General features: G+C 53.8%; 1 long non-coding RNA gene across 1 annotated transcript; it reads left to right on the top strand.

Moving 5' to 3' along the window:
• Positions 1-1,534: 1,534 nt before the first annotated feature.
• LOC120607317 (uncharacterized) lies at positions 1,535-7,225 on the top strand. The gene is made up of 4 exons (XR_005654134.1): positions 1,535-2,199; positions 2,457-2,597; positions 3,229-4,126; positions 4,338-7,225. It is a non-coding gene; the product is annotated as an uncharacterized LOC120607317 (long non-coding RNA).
• Positions 7,226-13,578: the final 6,353 nt, after the last annotated feature.

Raw genomic sequence — 13,578 nt, 5'->3', positions numbered from 1 at the left:
AGGAAGGGGCACCTCTCTGGGGCAATGTAAGTGCGTCTGACTTGGAGGTACATGGGGCTGGAGTTCAAGCCCCTGTAAGGCCATGTGACCTTTAGAAGACTCCTTCACCTCGGTTTTTTCATTTATAAAATGGGAGTAATAATAGTACCTACTTGTCAGCTGTCATGATGCTTAAATGAGACCATGCGTGAAGAAGGGACGAACGCTTAGAAACCAATTTCCCTTCTGTGAAGCCTCCAGGCCAGGAGAGGCCTTTTTCTTTCCATTTTAGGGTGAAGTCACTTACCCTAGGGCCCCCTTAAAGAAAAGGTGACAAAGTCACAAATACAAATCTCTCAGATTCAGAGTTGAGATTTAAACCCATGACGTCTGGCACCAACACCCTGTTTCTAACCACCAGAGAATGCTGCCCCCTTGGGTCTCTCTCCGCAGGGAGTTAAGTGCCACTGCTAGGTGTGCCAGGCAGAGGAGGGAGCCAAGGGGAGCCTTCGATTCAGAGGGCTGCTCACCTTGCTGAATTTTATCATCTCAAAATTCCCAAAGCTGGAATTTTTCCAACTTCGACATCCAACGACCTAGACCAGGAGAAGCAGGAGACTCTGGTGATGGGGAGAAGCAGGGGAACTGGGAATAAGCCATGACCGCAGGCCTGGGCAGCAGTGACACCCCAAAAGGCTCGAAGTCTTCTTCCAAACAAAGTGGTGCTGCTTTGCCTTCTGACTTGAAGAGGATACCCCCTGGATTGGTGGCCAGACCCGAATTCTCATCTCAGAGCTTCACCTTTCTTGCCAGCTGAACTAACAGACACTGCTCCCTTCTGAGCCTCAGTATCCTCACCTGTGAAATGGAGATAAGACTACCTGCAGCTGTGAGGATCACAAGACGTTGTATATATAAAGTGCCTGGTGAATGGCACCAGTTGTTAAAACAGCTGTGGCTGGCTGAGCTTGAAAGGAGATATCTTGTGAGAGTAGGAGGTGTTCAGGCAGAAGTGAGGTGTCCTGCCAGAGCAGGAGTTTGCGCCTCCAAGGTCTCTATGCCAGGGAGGGATGGGAACCACAGCTCCAGCAGTCTCCCGGATTGGGACAGGTCAGAGCGAGGCCAGGGGCAGAGAAGAACAGGGAGCAGAGGTTCTCACCCTCACTCACGCAGGAGAATGGGAGCGGAGGGAGGAAGCAGGGCTTCTGGGAGGAGATGGAAGTGGCCGCTGCTGTGTGACGCGGGTCACACGAACACCGTGAAGCCCCATTCCATGACGACCTTTGTCTCTCTTTGTAAATTTTCAAGGTAGGCATTCTCCAGATGGGGAAACTGAGGCTCAGAGAGGCGAGATCACTTGCCCATGTTTACACACTGCACGCTGTTGGATCTGTGTGGCTCTGCAGTCTGGACTCCAACAGTCACTGCCACTTTCTTATCTTATCTGCAAGGTTGTGAGTGAAACAGCGTGATCTCAGAGACTCAGGGATCTGAGGCCCTGCCACTGTCTCCTGAGAGCCCCGAGCTCCAGGCTAGCAGCTGTCCTGGAGACAGCGTGTAGTGAGAGCAGAGATGGATGGAGTAAGGGAGTGAGCGCACCGTCTCCAGAGAGCTTCAAGTAGAGGCATCCTGAGTCTCCTCCAGCGAACCCCAATGGCTGAGGAGCTGGAGGAAGGTCTGCTAGGCATCTGAGGGCATGGCTCGTAGTGGCCCCAAAACTAGCCGAAATGTTTCTGAAGTTCCTTATTTTATCTTAAAAATTCATTCAGATTTGCGTCCTTCTTTTTCATATATCGGCTTTACTCCTCCCCATTTTTTCTAAAGTTTCTCCCCCTAAGTCTCTGCCTGGGTGGATGCTCCAGGAAGACTCGCCATGGCTCACGCAGTGGCTGAGTAGGTCCAGTGACTGCACAGTGGAGCCCAGTTCCTGGGTCCCTTGACCTGGTTTGAGTGCAGAGTGGGGGTCAAAGGCGTCTAGGGCTCTCCCTGCCTCTGCTCCATGCTCCTGCCTCGTGCCTTGGGCCCTCCGGTCTCCTCTCACAGACTTCTGTCCAACCCAGCCCAACGCTCCCACTAGGAATTCTCAGGATGCCTCACCCCTCCCTTCATCTCCTTGTCCAAAGGGGCACTGCCCATCTTCAGCCCTCACTGTGCACGACCAGACCGTGACTCGGGGATGTCTGTGCCCGTTATGAGGAAACTGAGGCCCAGAGACGAGAGGTACCTGGCCCCAGGGAGCACAGCGAGAGGGTTGGGGTGGGCTCTCTGGGCAGGTGGGGTGCCTGGACCTGAGGAGAGGGCGCCAGATCTGGGCCCTGGCCAGGGAGGCGGGGGAGGAGGGAAGGCCGTGGGGCACCGGGGCTGCTGCCTGGCAGGCTCCTGTGCCCAGGGTAGGCTGCTGCCTGGCAGGCCCCTGTGCCCAGGGTAGGGAAGTTTCTTATTTCTCCTGCTCGACTTCCCCCTTTGATTTATTATAGCCATGAAATGCTCTGCTCTCTTCTCTTTTCCTTGCTGTCCTCGGGGCTGGAGGAGCACAGGCCTCCCCAGGCACCGGGCCTCCATCTCGCCGGACTCCCATCTCCTTCCGAGGGTTGAGCCCAGGGGCCCAGAAACGGGAGGTGAGTCAGGGCAGGCAGGGCGGGCTAAGGAGGGGCTCAGGCCTTCTAAAGCCTGGCGTGGGTAGGACCCCAGGGACTGGCAGAGTCTCAGTTGGGAAGGGCTGGGGCTGGGCAGAGGGTGTGGCAGGTGTGGACTTGACAGCAGATGGCTTCCTGGGGTCGTGGGGGTGGCAGGCTCTGGGCCAACGGCCTCAGTGAGGCTTGGGGATTGGACCTAGTCAGTGTCTGAAGGCCGGGCACAGAGTTCTCGAATGCCAGTCACTAGGTCAGAGAAATGGCTATCTGTGACCCCTGACCCCATGTTCTGATTTAACAATGGCCAAAGCAGGCCTGCCTCAGGCCAGTCTAGGGATGGAGCTGAGAACTCAGGGGAAAGAATGAGGCTGGGAGCCTAGGAGACCCCAGGCTCCTCAAGGCCACAGCTGGACATCACTCGGTGGCCTGGCCCTGGTAGGTGAGGGCTGGAGTTTGTCTGTCCGGCTTCTCGGCAGGCCTGACGGCCGGAGCGTTTCTGCCCACCACTGTGCGGTGCCTGTGGTAATGGGGCTGTTGGCGTTTTGCAATGGGCTGGGGGTGGGGAGGCTGCGCACACATGCTTCCTGTGGTGACTGGGCGCTTCCTGTTTTCTCAGGCGCCGGACTTGCTACTGCCGATGTGGAAACAGGGGCAGCTGCAGCCCGGGTGGCTCCCTGCTGGGCGCCCCGACTCTGCCCAGAGAGGCCTCAGTGGGCCCGCCGCCCTAGGTCCCAGGCCGGTCAGCGAGTGGCCTGAGTTACCCCCCACACTAGGCCCTCATTTTTCCTATCCCCAACAGCTTCTGCCAAGAGGAAGGGGCCACGCATGGCTGCCATTCAAGGCCAAGCAGATGGCCCAAGAGGTCAGAAGCCCAGGGGTGAGAGCACGTGGCTTCGGTCTCAGCTCTGTCCTTCATTCACCGAATGCCTTTGACCATCCCTGACCCACTCCAGGCCTTGGTCTTCTCTGTTGTGCAGTGATCATGGCGCCCATGATCTAAACTCCCTCATCTCTCCCTCATCCATTTCTGCCCCAATTCCGACATTTCTTGATTTTTATATCCCAAGAACCTCAGCTTTGAGGACAGAGTGAGCACTGCGAGTGGGACCCTCGAAGGGGGCTCAGCATAGGCCTGCACAGAGCGGGAACTTGGGTAGACGGGGGGACAGAAAGAGCTCGCCAGGCAGAAGGCCACCCTGGAACGAGGCTCGGAGGTGGGATGCCAGGACCCAGTTTGGGAGGCAGGGGTGTTGATGGGACAGAGTAGTAGGTGACAAGGTTGATCCAGAAGGATTCAAAAATGGTAGGAAGATTTTAGAAACGTCTTTATTCCTGCAAACCTAAGGAAAGTGTTTGACACACCCCACCCCTCACATTCTTCAACAGAAGAAAAGCAAGCAATGGTTTGGAGGGTGGGGGCAGGGCCAGCCCCTCCAGTGGGATGAGAAGATGAGTGCCCATGTGGCGTGATGCGGGGGCCTCAGGAGGGACCCGAGCCTTTCGCCATCTGTCAGGTGCCTCGAGTTCCACCGTGAGGGCCAGGCCTTCCGATGGGACGCTGCCCTCTTCTCGAATGTCCTTTGTTTTGTTTTTAAGCTGCTATTGCAAGAAAGGGGGGGTGGGGAGCAGATGACTTTGCTTCTTGTCGAGTTTGCTTCTTGACAGCATCTGACCTCTTCGAGGAAGAGTTTGGTTTTTTTTTTGTTTTTTGTTTTTTTTTTGCAGGAAGGCTAAGGCCTAAGCCCTCTGGGAACTGACCGGTCCACCGACTGAGTTCAGCCACCCACTTGGTGCAGGAAGTTCTGAGATGCCTGCCTCACCAGTAGCTCCCCCTACATCTCTAGGCCTGCCCATCACAGACAGCACAGAGACAGCAGAGAGGCCTCGAGGATCCAAGACCCCAAGGCACAGCCCGAGGGGCCATCAGGCCAGCCTGGGTTCCACCATCCTGTCCCCAGCCTTGGTGCCCTGGGCCAACCCAAGTGCTGAGTTGGCGGCTCAACAGCTGCTTCTGCCCACAGAGGCCCAGTTATAAATAAGCCCAATGTGGCCAAGTCATCAAGTTCTGTCTCAGCTGAATTACCTCAGTGACCACAGGTTGGGGCTCCTCAGAGCTGGACCCACCAGAACCTGCCCACCCAGGCCAAAGGCCGGGCCAGCCTTGATGCCTCCCGGGGTCCTCAAATCCAGGGTTTGAGCATCTGCAGCTACTCAGACCTGGGCCTCCCTGGACACAGGCCACAGAAGGGGCAGGGCCCATCCTGCCTGCACGGAGCCAGCAGCTATTTACAAACCGAAACGGGGAGAAGTGAAGTGGCTGTGGCCAAAGTGGCTCCAGGCCCCCAGCCCCCACTCCCACTCCATGCCCAGCAGCCCCATCCCCCCTCTCCCCATGGCTTCCTCTTTCCTTCCCCACACAGCTCCCCAACCTCCCACTGTTTGGCCAGCTCTCTCTGGACAACCTGCAAGCACCTCCCGGTGACCCCCAGCCCCACGGCTGCCAGCCTGCAGATGCCCTTCTCCTCTTCGCCCCCAGGACCCCATCGGCCTGGGCTCCTTAGAGCACCCCTCTCCCACCCGGGCCCAGCACACTCGCCTGCCCGAGGCACATTCCCACAGTTCTCAGTTCCCCTTCGTGCTTGGAGAAGCTCCAACACCAATGGCTGCCACCATGCTGGCCGTCCCTGCCTGAGGATGGCTTCATTGAGCACCCTCTTTCACAGGGGACCAAGGAATCTGGGGTGCTGTGGAGGAATCTGGGGCACCTGGGGGCTTCAGGGGGCATGTTTCTGGGTAGGAGGCCTCAGCCACCACTCTCAAGGTGAGTTTCGGCCCACTCTTCCAGCTGGCGTGGGTCGTAGGGCCTCGTGTAGTGCAGAATCGAGCTGGGACAGACCCTGGGCCCGAGACCACAGCATACCCTGCTTAGGCACTGGCAGGCAGGACGGTGCTGCAGCAGGGGACTGCTCCAAGGAGAGAAAACAGATGACACGATACTCATTACTGATAATCGACGTATTCCCTCACGTCGGTGTGGAGGTTTACAGTTTATATCAGTAAATTCTTTCTGTCCCCAGAACAAGCCTTCTCATTATCTCCATCATAAAGTGGATACTGAGGCTCAGAGGGGAAACCACGTGTCTGACGCCACACAGCCAGAAAGTGTCCGCACTGAGGTTCAAGGTTTTCGAACACCCGATCCCTTTCTCTGTCTGACTGCCCCCTTGCTTCAGCTCCTACCTCGGTCTCCCTCCTGGGGGGACAGAAGTTTCCCAGCACTGTCACCAAGGCAGAAGCAGGGCTGGCCTGAAGCTTGAGGGGAAGCAGGGCTTGGACAGCAGAGTTGTCAGATGGCCATCCCTCGCCAGGCCATCCGTGCCTAGGGCCCCAAGGGAAGGATCTGCCTGCCCGCTTCCTCCCCTCCCACCAAGTCCCAGGTTAGGCAAAAGGCCTAGCCTGACCTGCTCAGCCACAGCCAGTAGGCTGATTGAGTGTCACCTAACCTCTCTGAGCTTCCGAATCTTCTGTGAAATTGTCATTTCATAAACAGTGAGCACCTACTTGGTGCCAGCTCTACGATGAGTACGAGCTGTCTCTAAAGCTAGGGCACAGCCCCCGTCCACAGTCTCACGGAAAAGGGAGATGACAAAATCCTGAGATCTCTGAGAGGGAAACTGAGGCCATGGGACACCGAGAGGGAGTAATTAATGCTTCCTGGGGTGGGAGGGGTGCCACTTGGGATGGGCCCTGAGGGACAGGAAAGAGTTTCCCCAAGAAAAGCAGGGGGGGGAAGGGCTCTCCATTCTGAGTCACACCCCTGTGCCTTGGCCTCAGCAGTTCCCACGGCCTGAGTGTCCTTCCTTCCTCTGAGCCTGGTGAACTCCTAGCCATCCGTCAGGGCCCATGGGCACACCATAGCATGACCAGGCCTGGCCTGGCCTGGCAGCTCCTCACCTCCCCTTTCCCACCGAGGGCCTGAGCAGACCCGGAGGTCAGGCTTTCTTGGTCACAACGCCCTCGTCGGCCCCACCCAGGCAGGCATCTGCTCCTGAGCTCCAGCCCCCGCCTTCGTCCCCTGCTCCGAAAAACACCGTTTCCCTTTTCTGGGTGACCACACGCCATGCACAGGGAATTTCCATCATAGCCTGCGGAGCCTCTGATTCACTCAGGCCCCTCACGCAGTTAACTCCTTCCGGCCCTGTGCCTTCTGCTCCTGCACCCTAGGCTGCCCCTCACTCTGCCCGAGACCCACGGGCAGCCTCACACTGGCCTTGGGCCTCTCAGTCTGCAACCCAAAGTCAGCATCTCGCCCACTGGTCCCCTCGGGGCCCTCTCACTCCCATCGCATGCACAGAGACCCCTGCCCCGAAGGCTCATGGCACAAACACTGGGGCAGCTTTGGGCTGAAAGCACAGGCTTTGGAGTAACAGAAGCCTAGGTCTAATCCTGATTTTGGCCCTTTCTCCTCTGAGCTGGAGCAGGGTAAGTCTCCGCTCTGAGCCCCAGTTCTCATCTGTAAAACGGAGGTAATTCCTGCCACATAGCCTTGTAAAGATCCAGTGCGCTGGGCCCGTGACGGGAGCTCAATAATGATTTTTCCTTTTTCCTTTTTCTTTTCAAGGGCCCCTCATCCCATCACAGGGTCCTTACTCCAGACCCGAGCCCTTCCCTCAGTCTCGCTTTTCCCTGCCGAGAGCTGCTTGCTCAGACAGGGTGAGAGAGAAGTGTGGGGAAGGGAAGAGAGAGAAGGGGCTACTGTGTCAGGGCTCTCCTCCGCCAGCTTCCCGTCTCCCCGCATCTCTCAGTTTTTCCAAGGAGACTGTGGAGAGGCTGCAGTGGGAGTTCTGAGAAGCTGAGGGCTGCAGAGATCCTGAGCCTCGGGGACAGGGCCAAGCCCCTCTCCCTCCCGGGGGACGCTGGGCATGCACCTCACACACGAACATCACACATGGGATCTCCTCTAATTCTCGCACCCCTGTGGGGTGCATCCTATTGTTGCCCCCATTTCACAGGTGACGACACTGAGGCCCTGAGAAGGGATCTGCCTTTAGCTGCACAGTGAACAAAGGATGGGGACGGGATTCAAATCGAGGTCTCCAGAGCCACGCTCCTAAGCTTTTCAAGGCTCAGTAAGCATTTGTGGAGACCAATGAGGGAAACATGCACTAATTGAACCCCTACTGCATACCAGGTAAAGGCTGGCACAATTCTGAGCAATGCTGGGGGATGGGTCTTCTCGACCCCTCTGTAGAAGTAGTCTCTGAACTTTGGTGAGGGGAAGGAACTGGCTCAGAGGTCACACATCCAGGGGTGTCTAGAAAGAAGAGGACGGTGCCAGGGGCTCCAGAGATGAGGGGGCCTGTGGGGAAGCAGTGCTTGTCCTCGGTGAGCAAGCAGGGGGTGGGGGGTGCTGCCCGTGGTGAGCAGAGGAAGTCGCTGTGGGTGGTGGTGGGTTTGAGGTGCCGGAGGCTGAGTGATGTGGCCAGGAGGTGAGCTCCCCGTGTGTCGGCCTGGTCAGCAAGAGACGAGGGTGTGGTGAGGTGGCCCAGTGGAGGTTGGCCTGGTCTAGAGATCTGTGCCTCCTGTTGGGACTGAGGGGCACAGGACAGGGAGCTGGCATAGATGAGAAGGATTCAGGGGGGCTGGGGAGAGATGGAGGTAAACAGGGAAGGGGAAGTCTTGGGGGGCAGCCTGGAAGAGGCAAGCCCTTGAAAGACAGAATGGCCGTAGAATGTAGAAGCGGGTGGCCTGTGAGCAAAGGCCGTGGCAGATTGAGAAAGAGGTTCTGGGAATGTTGAGAAGTATCTTCTGGCTGGGGGTGGGGATGGGGCTGGTCCACTTGGGGTACGGCAGGGAGAAGGCTGGCTGGACTCCAGGTGTTAGGGGACCAAGCACAGGCCTCAGAGGTTTGGGCTTCAGGCTGTGGACAAGCAAGAGTAAGCAAGACTTTGAGGTAAGGGAGGACCCGTGGGAGAACCTCGAGATAGGGACTGTGGTGGAAACAGGGCCATTCAGAACTGCGGTCCCCTCTCGTGTCAGTCACCAGCCGTGTGTCTGGGGCATGTCTCCTCACCAGCCTGAGCCTCATTCTCCTCATTCGTAAAATGGCCTGATAATGAAACAGCGGGCAGACAGTCGGGACTGGACAGACACTTGCCCCTTTCCCCCTGCCTTTGTCATGGCCCAGAGCCCTTTATGAATGCGTGCTGAGGATGTGAGCTGGCAGACCTGGGTTTAAGCCTCCCCTCTACCCCAAGTTGGCTGAGACGCGCTGTGCAAGTCGTGGACCACTTCTGAGCCTCGGTTTTCTCTCCTGTATCACAGAGATGACAATGGCACCACCCTCAGATTGAGTAAGAGGGAATGTTATGGTGCCCACGTTTTCTCTGGAGTCAACACCAAATTTCTTACATCCCCTGAGGCCCTACCTGACCCAGCCCCTCACCTCGCCCCTCACCTCACACAGGGCCCCCTCACTGTCCTGCTTCATGCTCCTGCCCGGCGTCTGTGCTGGCTGGTCCCCTGCCTGGAGCTCTTCCCCCAGGTATCTGCTTGGCTCGCTCCCTCGCTTGCTTCCAGGGTTTGTTCACCTGCCCCTTCTCGAGTGAGGCCTGCCCTGCACACCCTCTTCAACACTGCAAACTGCCCCCACCCGCTCTGCCTGCCGGCGATCCCCCTTGCCCAGCATGCCCTCTCTCTTCCTGTAGCGTTGATTACTTCTTAACATGCAGTGAACTGCTCTCATCCGTCCCCCGCCCCAGAACGAGCCCCACGAGGGCAGGTGGTGGTGGTGGGGGGGCAGAGGTTGCCTGTTTGGGTCTCCTGACCCATGGAAGCTGTGAGTAAATATCTGTTGGATGTACTAATGCAGTAAAGAGCCAGTCGGGTGCCCTGTCCAGCGCTCAGGGAGCTCTGAGGGGCCCAGGCAACCCAAGCTGGGGCCCAAGGAGCCTCTCCCAGTGTCTCAACCATGAGAGGAAGTTGCAAGACGGCCATTTCTGTATACGGGTTCAGCTCTTTTTGGTCAACTTTCCCAGCTCGTGGTCTGAGGCCTGAGTTTTACCACTTGCCCTGTCACTGCCCAAGGGGACCAGTTGCCAGGAAAGTGGTGGTGGGTGGGGGGAGGGCTTGCATTCCCTCATTATAGAGCTCTTTTTGGCCGAAGTTGAGGGGTCTGCAAGTTCAGGGGTTGTGTCCCCTCTGTGGATTTAGCTTCGAGGACACAGCACCCACGTTTCCTGTTGCCCGCCCACCTCGTGATTGCAATAGTACCCAACCTACCCCCATCAGCCACCCAGCCCAGTGTGGGCAAAGGGCCACCCAGCCCTCCACTACCCCAGGCCTGCCTGGCCTCCAGGTTATTTTGCAGGGCCCAGCCCTACAGGGCCACCCACTTTTCCAGGGGGGTGGGGAAACAACACTCATGAGCTGTTGGTAGGAGGGTTAAGTGGGTAAAACTTTTATCAAGGGCAATGTGACAATCTCTCTCTCTCTCTCATCTATCATCCATCTATCCATCTACCTTATCTATCTATCTTTCTATTTACCTATCTATCAATCATCTATCTATCATCTATCTGTATTTATCTATCATCTATCTCAAAATTTAAAAGGCAGTGCACCTAAAACACATACAATATTACGTATTGGTTATATCTCAGTAAAAAAATACACCTTTGACATCAAAAGAGGGAATCAAAAATCCCTGTGTACCTGTTATAAAATCTAAATAAGTTATCTCAGTTCCAATGAGTTCAGATAGAGTTATGTCATTTTCAAAATTACTTATAAGAGAAGGCTTTTTATTTCTATTTAAGTAATTTCTGATACTACGTATTATTGTGTACAGGGAGGCACACACAGGTTTTTGACTTGGACTGTATTTAGTTGTGGCGATTTTCTTTTTAGTATTAACCTCTTAACCATCAAGATTAGCATCGAAAAGTTAAATATAGAAAAAGGAGAATTTAAAGTATTTTAGTTTCCCTTCAAATATTTACTTCCGCAGAAGTAGGCCTTTTCTCCTCCATCATTTTTGCTGAAGGTAGAAAAATATATTTTGTTCTTCGCTGTTGAAGGCTGCTTTTTTAGAGAGAAACAAACATAAAAGCATGAGGACTGCCACCTCAGGCCAGCCCAGGAAACAATGTTGAACTCAAATCTTCCTCCGACTATTTCAGCAGACTCCTGTCTAGCTTTCCTGAAAGAAGAAAAGAAAAAAAGCACTGCCCTTTGACCCAGCATTTCAACTTTGGGAAATTATCTTAGGCATATACTTGCATATGTGTAAATGAGCACATTTTATCAATTGTAGTATTATCTGTAATAGCAAAAGACTGGAAACAACCTGAATGTCCATCAATGTGATTCTGGTTAAATAAAAATGTTAACGAACAATCGAAATACTAGACAGTAATGAAAATGGACCATAGCTACATACAAAAACATGGTGGGGGAAAAAGAAGCAGAACTCAAAAGAATATATGATTCTCTTTATATAAAGTCTGTTAAGGTAAAAACTTAACTATATTGTTAGGAATGTTTACATAAGTGGTAAAACTATAAAAAAAAAAAGCAAGGAAATAATTGCTGAAAAAAGATAGTGTTATTTCTAGACAAGAGGGGTCTGTAAGAGGACATTTCGGGGATGCTTCTGGAATGCTAGAAATGTCTTACTTCTTAACCTGGATGGTGGTTACATAAGTATGAGCTTTATAGGTATTCTTTAAACTGTACTTATATGTTCTGTGTGCTCTTTAATCTGAATGCTGTTCTCTCATGATTTAAAAATATCACAGTCCATCCAAACAGTGGAATACTATAGAGTCATTAAAATGAACAAGACAGTTCTATATGCATGGGCACGGAATGGATGCAGGGAAAAGAAAAACGAACGAACCAAAGGAGCATGTTACCTTTGGTGTAAAATTTTAAAAAGAACATATACACCTCTGCGCTTGTGCGTGCTTAGACTGTCTCTAGAAAAATACACAAGAATTAGGTACGTGGTGGCGGGGGAACCCGTGGAAGGGGAACTAGGCAGCTGTTTCCATTTTTGTACCTTCTGAGTTTTGCACCATGTGCATTTATTACCTATTCAAAAAATAAAATAATTAAAAAGAATTTTTTTGACCTCTCATTCCCTGGAGTCTCCAAGGTTTACTGGTTTCAAACCAACTTATGGCTAATGAGAAAAAGAGCCACAGCAAGTTGGGACCCTCCCTGACCCCTGCTTCCCGCACTGCAGAAGGAGGCGGCCAGGCCTGCGCGGCCCCCCTCCCACCCCTCTCCTTTGTCCTCCTTTCCTGCCACCCTCGCCCTGTTCTCTCCCTTCCTTGCCTGAAGTTCTGGCTGCCTCCCTTCCCTCCTTTGACCCTTTCTCCTATTTTGTTTCTCTTTCTCTTCCCCTCCAGTCCTCTCTGCCTTTTCCCCCTCTCTGTCCTTCCTGTCCTCTCTGCACTTGGCTTCTCGGTCCTTTTTCTTTCTTCCTTCTGCTTCCTGCCAGGATCCAGCCCTTCCTCAAGCCTTGGAAGGCAGGTGTCATGCTCTAACTCTCCACTTCCAAGCTGTGTGACCTTGAGTTAGTCACTGACCTCTTGGGCCTCAACATAACAGAAGATTGTCTTGGTTATGTGAGATCGCGAGAGTGGAAGCGTCCAGCACAATGCTGGGCACTCGAAATAATTTCCTTCCTTTTTAAGGGGCTGTTAGCCCCATGGTTGTGGATGATCAGACCCTTCCTGCTCTGCTTGGAATTGCGTAGAATCTGGGTCCTACTGTTTCAAAGACTGAATAACAGCAGGTCCTGGGGAGGAGGCCTCTGGTGCACTTCGGGAGGAGGAGACGTGGGAGGGAGCATGGGGAAGACTTGCTGGTGTGTGAATGGACAGAAAGTGAAAGTCGTTCTGCCCGTTTCCAGAGATTTGGGGACCTGGATCTTTTGGGGGCTTCCTTACTTAGGTCCCTTGGGCTTGGTCTGACTTGGGATGATGGAATTTCTTTTTTTCCCTGCAGTCCCTTAAGACTTAGGCCTCAGGAACACGTAGCTGACTGGGTCTGCTGCCTGCAGCACAGAGAAGAGCACCACCCTCCCTGCCTAGCAGAGGCTCCACGGTCGCCCCTGGATGCAACCCAGGCTCCTCGCCTGGACACTCAAGGCTCTTAGCTCTCCTGTCCTGTCTTGCTTCTAGCCACAAAGATGGCGGCTCACCGTTCCCTTGTTCTTTTCTACCTCCTTGCCTTTGCTCAGCTGGATTTCTCAGCCAGACATACCCTTTCCCTTGCATGCTTTCCTACCTGTGGTCCTGACCAAATTGATTGTTCCTTAATTAATTAACCTAGAACCTCACTCTTGTGGCCCCATCTCCTCAAAGAACTATACTATTTACATATCTGTTTACATGTCTGTTCTCTCTGCAGGCCTGTGAGCTCCTGGAGACCCAGGGCATACCTCATTTATGTTTGTGTCCAGCACATGGAAGACCCTTAATAAAAAGTTAGTGATTAAATGAATTAATTAGTAGATACATAGGCATAGAAACCAACCAAACCAAGACAGGAATGAATGAATGAATGAATGAATGAATGAATGAATGGAGACATCAAGCAGGACCTGGCTCTCGTGGAGTAGACTCACCCCCCACACACACACATCCAGTTAGCTGGGACTCTGCCTTCTAGACAGGGAAATGGGGAGCAGGGATAGAGTTGATGTCAAGTTGGCCCACTTCTCCCCTCCTCTTGGGGAGGGGCCTGGGCAAGGTTCCTAGAGAGTCTCAGGAACTTGTGACCTGGACCCCTAGGGGAGGCCCAAGTTCGGATGTAAAAAAAAATCAGTGAAGATAGAAGTGATCTAATGGTGAACCTAGACCTGTGAATCCTTGGTATTCGCTGCCAGTGAAGAAACATGTCGGGGCCTGGGGTTCCTCTGACAGGAAGGAAGCAGGCTAGTCTTAGTGGGGAGGGG

Source organism: Pteropus medius, unplaced genomic scaffold (genome assembly GCF_902729225.1).
Source record: "Pteropus medius unplaced genomic scaffold, Ma_sr-lr_union100, whole genome shotgun sequence".
In the NCBI taxonomy this organism is placed as follows: Eukaryota; Metazoa; Chordata; class Mammalia; order Chiroptera; family Pteropodidae; genus Pteropus; species Pteropus medius.
This window is presented reverse-complemented; position numbering and strand designations above follow the sequence as displayed.